Genomic DNA, 8,769 nt, shown 5'->3' with positions numbered 1-8,769 from the left:
CCCCCTGGTGGTCAGTGCTCATCATAGCGACTGGTTGTTTTGGTCATTCAGTCTTAATGGTCGCTTAGGCTTTTATAGATATAGATATATATTACGTAGAGAGAGATAGAAAGGGGGATATTTATTTTAAGGAATTAGCTCGTGTGTGTGGAGGATTGGCAAGTCCAAAATCTGATGAGGTGTGCCTGAACTCCGGCGTTAACCTATGCCACCATCTTGGTTTCCCGATTCCCAGGCTGGAGACTTTTATTGCAGTTCAAGTCCAAAGGCAGTCTACTGGCAGAATTTCTTCTTTCTTAGGGGATGTTAGTCTTTGTTCTATTCAGGCCTTCAGCTGATTGTATGAGGCCCACCCATAGTATGGAGGGTGATCTGTTCTACTCAAAGTCCACTGACTTAAATATTAATTGCCTCAAAAAAAAATATCTGGACACTGTGGCCCAGCCAGGTCACAACTGGATTTCGGTTTTAAATGGCTGACTTGGTCCAGCGACACGGCATTAAGAAAGGATGGCGGGTAAATAACCTTGACAAAGGGAATAGGAAAGAGATGCTTCCCTACCTGCCTTGCTTAGGCCATGTGTATAAGTAGCCAAAGCCAGGCCAAGCTTCCTTTGCCTAAATGGGGAGTTTATGATAAAGACACAGAAGTGTCTGTGCAGTCAAATGACAAGGACAAAAAGGGGCCGTGCAAAGGTCTAGGATCAGGGACCAGACCACAAGCCAGGCTCATTCTGGGTCTCCTGCTTCCCGTCTCCTCTGTTCCATTCTTCTGATTCCCAGAGACTTGCTTCCTCTGCTTCTTGATTTGCACGGGGACGGGAACACGTACGCTGTACAGGTCCAGTTGTCTTAGTGAAGTGGTACTCCCTTTTTCTTGGTTCCATTTCAATTCCCGGGGGATCTTGGATCAACCCGATTTGGGCGAGTTGACCACCTCAGGCAGACTTGGCAGAGAACTGAGGTCATGCTTTAGCATAGTGGCTGCCAGAGGCCCGCTGCTGTGGATGAGGAGGGAGCTGAGGTTTCAACGTGAATTTGGCAGATATTGCCAGAAATGATCTCCTCCATCTCAGTGGGTGAAGATTCTGGGGAGTTAAAGCTCATATCCATGAGAATGGGGATGGGGCTGCCTACCTCTCCCTGGCACTCTGCCCATCCTCCCTTTGGAGGATGCTGGCCTCTGTGACATTTCTCAGTAGCTGACAGTAGCCAAGAGAGCCTGTGGGAAACGCCAGCCTCCCTCCTGCCTTGAGTTGAGGGCTTGTCCCTGCTAACGGCTGCCAGGAACGGAGGGGTCATGCCATTGCTTGGCCTGAAATGGAATCTCATTCACCATTCAGTTCATGGCCCGAGAAACAAAAATAATATTGAATGAGCAAACTCCTCTTTGTTTAATTATAGTAAATGTCAAGGTTGAATCCAAGTGCTTTGCTTAAGGTCAGGTGCTCAATGCTATCAAAAAGCATTTAAACCAGAGCTGATGGGCTATTAAAACCCACACAAGTTAAAACAAGGCAGCGGCTTCTTCGGTGATTTATTCCCCCTGTTGGAAGCAGTGAGGTGAGGTTGGAGCTGGAACGGTCTTCCAGCAGCTTGTGTTTTTCTCTTCCCTGATGTCCTCTTTAGGCTGATGAGGGACTTACTAATGAGACCAATGCCCCAAGGCTCCCACAGACTTACCTCCAAGGCCCAATTCCTGCTTCCATTGGATCAGTGGCTTACAAGGGGTTGGCTGCCCAGATCTCTCCCAGAGCTGCCCATCTAATTGCTTTAAGGGTGAGATCTGGGCCCTAGTATTTTTTAAAACCCCTTCCCCCAACTGAAGAGTTTTCCAGAGCAGTGGTTCTCAACGTGTGGATCGCGTCCATCGGAAAACACATATAGCATATCAGATATTTACATTACGATTCATAACAGTAGCAAAATTACAGTTATGAAGTAGCAATGAAAATAATTTTATGGTTGGGGGTCACCACAACATGAGGAACTGTATTAAAGGGTCGCGGCATTAGGAAGGTTGAGAACCACTGCTCTAGTGCAGCAGAAGGATTTAGAACAACTGGATTAAATGCTCATTTTCTTAATTAAAATGCCCAAACCGGATGCCCTTGTGTGCCCTGAGCTTTTCTCCACATTGCATTGTCCTCTCTCCTAGTTTTCTTTCCATCAACATTGATATTCTCCCCTGCTGCCTCTTATCCTCAGCGCCCAGAGCTGCCTCCTCAGGGATGGCACGTGTGACCGACCCGTCAAGCTGCAGAAAGGGCAGAGTTGCTGTGCCCCTCGTCCTTGACAGTGAATGGCATGGGAGGCATCCCCCAACGCTTCCCTAGCGCCTTCCCAAATGGCTCAGCAAAGATCAGTTCTGAGGGCTCAGGAAAGAGACGAGGATTCCGACTGTGATAACTGAAAAGAATGGGGCGGCAGGAGGTTCCAGAGCAGTGAGGAAATCTCGCTCCCATAATTTATGCGCGCCGCCCCATGGTTCCTTCTTTCTTTCTTGTCATACAATAGGAATAATGATCTTGGTGCCGGACCCAGTGCTGCGCCAGGACAATTAATCACCCACCAAGTCATTTATTTCCTCACACTCTCGTCCACCAGGACCATTATCCTGTAGGTAAACAGAGGTGCCAGTAAATCACGGACAGAACACCAGTCGGTGGGAGAATAGTTGATTAAGCGTCTCCATAACTTACAGCTCTATTGCACCTCTCATCCCAGAGGATCTCCAAGCGCCAGATAGACTGATGTACACGCTGCTACCCAGCCCCGATATGTCATTTTCATTGACTCCATCGCCTCAGGGGGCGTGTGTGGAATGTTTATTGCCCTTGTCATCTAGTTACCCTCGAAACTGTAGTCATGGGTCAGGCAGGAGGTAAAGAAAGGAACTTTTCACTTCCTTGTCCTTGGAGGCAGCAGAAATTAGCTACCCAGCAGGACCTCAGCAGCAGTGAGAGAGTAACCTAGCGACCCCTTGGGAAAAATTACTTGGGTTCCTGAAATGCTGCCAGGATGAGGGACTTCCATGGTTATTCTTCTAAAGTTGGCAATAAAAGAGCAGGCATCGCGGTTGAGTGGTGAGCTAGGACAAGATCTGAAGTACTGGTAGGTGTTACCTGGGCAGAGATGTTTTAGGATCTGCTAGAATCATAGTGTAGGAGAGGATCATTCTACGGAAGGATCACTTACAAGCTTTTAGGACTATTCATGGTACCTCTGATCTTTAGACTTCAGTAATATACGGGCCCCTTTGAAAGAAAAACAAACAAACATGATCTCTACTTTTCTCCCAGTGTTTACTACAATTATTTGATTACGATGCCACTTTCAAACTTATCCTTATAGCTCTGATATATGTAAGAAACCAAAGCCAAGTTAAACTCAAGCAAGTTAAATTCACTTCACTACAATTCCATTTCATTCCATAGAAGTTATATACAAATAAAACTACAATGCCAGTGTGATTCATTTTAACAACATTAATTCAAAAGAAAAGATGATGTCGTTTGGCTGAAACCAAATTACCTCTCAAATGAGAGCATATTGACTGCCGCCTCATTAGTTCTTTTAACGTTTGGCTTGCTGGCTTACTGGGTGCCATGTGCTGACTCAAGTTTTCACCATTCCTCGCTATTCAAACTGTTATGGAGACCTTTGTGCAGCACACTGGTAATTTATTTGGCCTTAATTTGGGGTAAACCTAACATTTCTGTGCCAAGTCTACATCTGTACCACAGGAACAAACAAGGCCACTAGGACCCCATGGCATGATTTGATCATGTGGAGTCATTAGAACGATGCAGAAGATGGTAAAATTCAATTGTAAAACTATGATCAAAAACAAAACCCCCAATTAAAAAAATCCTCATTAAAAATTTTAAGACTCTCTTGAGGGTCCATGGGAGCCATAGACCCCATATTAAAATGCATATATCCAAAGCCATTAGGTTTTAGGCCAATTATAGGTTTAAAGCTGGAATTAATATAAAATTCTGAGGAAAACAAAACAAAATAACATGAGAAGATAGCATGACAATATAATTCATTCCTTATTAGAATCATGGGCTCAAGTATGGAATCTTGTCATAGGTATGGCGGAGACTGTTAAATGTCTGGCCTCTCCTTTTCTATTTTAATAAGAGACTCCCCTCTGCCCCCACTCCACACGTGTTCTCAGGGAACTCGGTTACTCAGCTAGAGGTCACATTTCCCAGCCTCTCTTGAAGCTCAGAGGCCATGTGATCAGACTCTTGCTAATGGAATGAGAGAAGTGTACAAATTCCACATCACTCCCCTAAAAGGAAATTGCTTGCTTCTATTCTCCCCGCCCTCTTTCCTTAAGCTGGTGCTTGAATATGATATTGATGGACCAGCACCAACCATGAAGCATCACTCTAAGGGGATCTAGAGGAAGAAAGTAGAAGCAAGCTAGGTCCAGGATAGCCTTTATAAAAATACATATTTTTGTTGATTTCAGAGAGGAAGGGAGAGAGGGATAGAGATACAAACATTCTCCATGCCCCTTACTAGAGATTGAGCCCACAACCCGGGCATGTACCATGACCGAGAATCGACTCATGACCTCCTGGTTCATAGGTCAATGCTCAGCCACTGAGCCAAACCCATGCTTACCATTATTCTGTTGTATTAGACATAAACAAATCCCTCTGTTTTTTAAGCCCTTGTATGTTGTGGTCTTTATGTTATAGCCCCTTAATTTATAATCTAGCTGATACCGAAAGTGATAGCTTAAGATCATGTTCCATTCATTCAACACTCTGCATTATGAACTTATTTTGTGCCAGGAACCAGAGAAGAAGGGATTTATTTGAGATTGTACATTTAGTTCATGGTAGAGCTGGGTCACCACACAGGTCTTCTGACGTCCAGCCCAGTACTCTTGCCACTTCATGCCTCCTCCTCATCTAGCTGTTGACTAACACTCCAACCATTGCGACTGACTAAGGGGAAGGCCTGGTGTTCCCAGAACTCAGTGTGGCCTGGTAGGCTTTACTCTCACATGGCTTGTTTGAACCTTGTTTGTTTGGGGTTTTATTTTTTAAAGGGAAAAATAAAGATAGCTCAAAACAAATTAAGGGAGTTAGTAATGTAGGAGAAATGCGTGCTCATCACTGTAGGACTAGCCCTATCCCCTGTGTATAGAGAGAGTGATGTACATGGATGCGCACAGTATCTCAGGGATATGACTTGCCAGCAATAACATTGTTGAGAGGAGGCAGAAGTTGGAATGAATAGACTGAATCAGTGTTTATGCTGGGAAAGAAAACGAACTGGAGTTGAACTAGATGCCCCACCTCAGTGTTCTAAAACAGTGTCTGACAGATAGGAACAGAAAGTAGCAGGAACCTGACTGAACATAATAGGTTCTCTTCCCCCTCCCCCAAACGTCATTCTTTATTGCAGTATCCTGTCTGATTTCTTTTTAGATAGTATCATGATTAGAAATTTTCATCTTCACTTTTGGTTCACACTTCTGTTGTCCAGCTTCCCTAAGACAAGATATTTCCATGGCTGACTTGTTTACCAGTGATTCTTTAATGACCAGAACAGTTAGGCTCTCAAAAGTATTGCTGAGTGAATAATAGGGGAAATGAATGAATGGATAGGAAATATGACAATACAGAAAATGAGCTACATGAATCATGAAACATGGCACAATTCTGCTTCTTTGGTGACAGTGTAAAAATCATGTTTTCAATAAAGACAAAGAAAAACTATGACTCTTACCTCTTGAAGAGGTGCTGTCATTGCAGGATAACACCCATGCTCCACTGCTCCCAGGGTTTTCATTGTCATATGCCCTTGTGGTGGCCAGGAGAATGCTCCTTGTAAACCTCTCCTATAAAAATTTTGTAACTTAATTTTTACAATATCCTGTTATACATAACTATTAATAATGAACAACAATGTTTGCTAATGACTGATTACTATAATCGTGTTGCATTCATTTCCCTTATGCACCTTAACGCACAGGCGCACCATTTCTCTCCACTAATACTAGCAGCAAATATGTTAGCAGCAGATGGCCACATAATTAGTCTTGGACTGACTTGTTTGGTGTGCGCAAAAGGAAATATTTCGCTTTCGGAGAACAAGAAAAATGGGTTTATTTGTGTGACGCTTATTAATTTGTGCAGTTAGTCAGTGTCTGGTAAGTTCAAGTTCAAGAAAAAACATTAATTTTTATTAAAATGTTCTATTATTTTATGTTAATGATTACTCATTTATCTCAGCCCTTTGTATTCAGCATGTCTCTATCAAAATCAAGTGGTAGTAAAAATAAATGAAAAATTGATGACGAACATCAAAGTTTCCAAGAAAAGTGGGAGTTGGAGTATTTTTGCTGTGAAGTAAAAAATAAAATAATCTGCTTGATATGATATAATGCTATTAGTGTACCAAAGTTATACATTGGAAATTGAAGCTTTTGTTTTTTTGCGGCCCACATTAACTTAAACCTTGTTTATTTGGCCCGTGTTAGCGTTTGAGTTTGACATGCTTGCTTTAGATACAGGCATGGACAGGAAGAGTAAATATCAGAAGAAGGATAGAAAGTCGAATAGGAAAAGGACGGGCATAAAAATCTTTATTGAGTTCAGAACCTTCCTCACCATGGGGCAGGATGTCAGGTTTGACAAGCAGTCTCATGTTCATTGACTTTTTAAAGGCAAAAGTAGAAAGATTAGAGAATTCAAGTGGATAGTAGCAGCTCTTGGAATGAAGGCACTTAAACATCCAGCTTTGTTGGCTTCATGTAAGTTTAGAAGTGGGAGGTTATTGGACAGAGCATGTCAAAAGCTAAATTTCACAACACGCCTCTGAGAAGGACAATGGACGTGAATGTCTGTTCCTGAGGATCGGCCGCATTCTCTGGAGCACTCGCAAGATACAGATTTCGTTCCTTTTTCATGAAAGGTGAAGACAATTTTACCAGTTTGTAACCTGACAAAAGAAAATGTATTTGTTATCTATTGCTGCCTAGCAAATGACCCCAAAATGTAGAGACTTAAATAATGACAACATGTTTGATCTCTCCGTTTCTGTGGGTCAGGACTCTGGCGCAACTTAGCTGGTCCCCTGGCTCAGGGTCTGTCATAGACTGTGATCAAGGTGTCATCTGGGCTGCTGCCATTTCGAAACTCCACTGGGAAAGATCCACTTCCACGTGGTCATTGGCGAGATCCAGTTCGCGGTGAGCCGCTGCACTGAGGGTCTCTGTTTCTCACTGGCTGTTGGCGGGAGGCTGTTCTCACCTTGCCAGGTGAGTGAGTCTCTCCATAGGGAAGCTCATAGTAGGTGGCATCAGAGTTCATCAGAGTGAGCAAGTGAGAAGGCCAGAGAGAGGATGCACATAAGATAGGAGGCAAAGTCTTTTGTAACCTCAGCTTGGAAAGGATACCACCATCCCCGTTTGCCATATTATATTTGTTAGAAGCCAGTTGCTAGGTAGGATTAGAAGGGTGTGCAGACCAAGAGGAAGGGACCATTTGGGAGCCATTTCAGAAGCTGCCTGTCATGCAAAACCCAACTGAAGCCTACATTAAAATACACTTGACTTGCAGGCACTCTAGGAGAATGACATGGAAGGACCAAGATGAAAGGACGCTTCCCAGGGCATGAACCTTTACAGGGCTTTGTTGGCTTTTGCTGAGGAGGAATGATTGGTTAGCATTCAAAGAGTACCAGGCAAACTTCTCCACGGAACTACTAATGGCAACGGAAACTTACAAACATAGAAATGAGTCTCAGAGCAGTCGGTGGCAAAGAGAAAATTTCCTTAAGTTTTACGTTTTGTCAAGAAAGTTCTCATGAATTTTGTATTCTAGGCCATTGTATATGTGTTTGTTTGAATATAAAAGTAGACAAACTAGTACTTATCATGGAGCAAAATTGATTTCCAAGTCAAGGCAGCATGTGGATTTAGTTTGAAGAGACTAAGATTTTAGTACCAGCAATTCCCTTTCCCTGGGTCATCTCTGCTGAGTCATCGGTGCCCACTTCCTCTGTGACATGGAGAAGTTGACTGCTATCATCTGCTAATAGGGAAAAAATGAGAGATTTTGCAACATCTGTTTGTTTTCTGTTCTTTAGGCATCCAGCCGCCCTGTTCACTCATCCTCGTGTGGCCCCCACTCCAGCCATGTTAAACACGCCCTTGCTCTTCCTAGAGCTTATGTGGCTCCTTCTCGCCTCAGGTCACGTGAATGTGTAGCTCTGTCAGCCTGGGCTGTCTTTTCCTGCCCAGTTTCCCTCTCTGATTCCTCTTACCCTTTCCTGTTCCCCTTTGGGAGTGGGTGATCTTAGAGAAACAGTGACACTTCACCGAGTTAAGGGCTGTCTGGCTCTATGTTCTCATGGCCACCCTTGTGTACCCTCATTTGAGTGTTCAGACAAGTAAAACTACAGTGACCATCTGATATTTAACATTTCCTCCTCTGTGTGTGAGCTTAAGGACAAACACTGACTTTCCTCCTTTATACCCAACTCTGGGCATCAAGTCCCCACTGTTGGGTGTGTAGTAGATGTTCAAAAAAATGATTGTCGACTAAAGCAGTCTTAGAACCTCTTTATACTCTTATAATTTATTGAGAACTCTGAAGAGCTTTATAGCTCTTGATATATACTATACTAGAAATTAAAACAGAAAAAAACATACCTATCAAAATCTTTATTAACTCATTTAAAAATAACAGCAAACCCATTATGTGTTAACTAAAATAATATCTGGAGTGAAAACAG

This window comes from Myotis brandtii, unplaced genomic scaffold (genome assembly GCF_000412655.1).
Source record: "Myotis brandtii unplaced genomic scaffold, ASM41265v1 scaffold187, whole genome shotgun sequence".
In the NCBI taxonomy this organism is placed as follows: Eukaryota; Metazoa; Chordata; class Mammalia; order Chiroptera; family Vespertilionidae; genus Myotis; species Myotis brandtii.
This window is presented reverse-complemented; position numbering follows the sequence as displayed.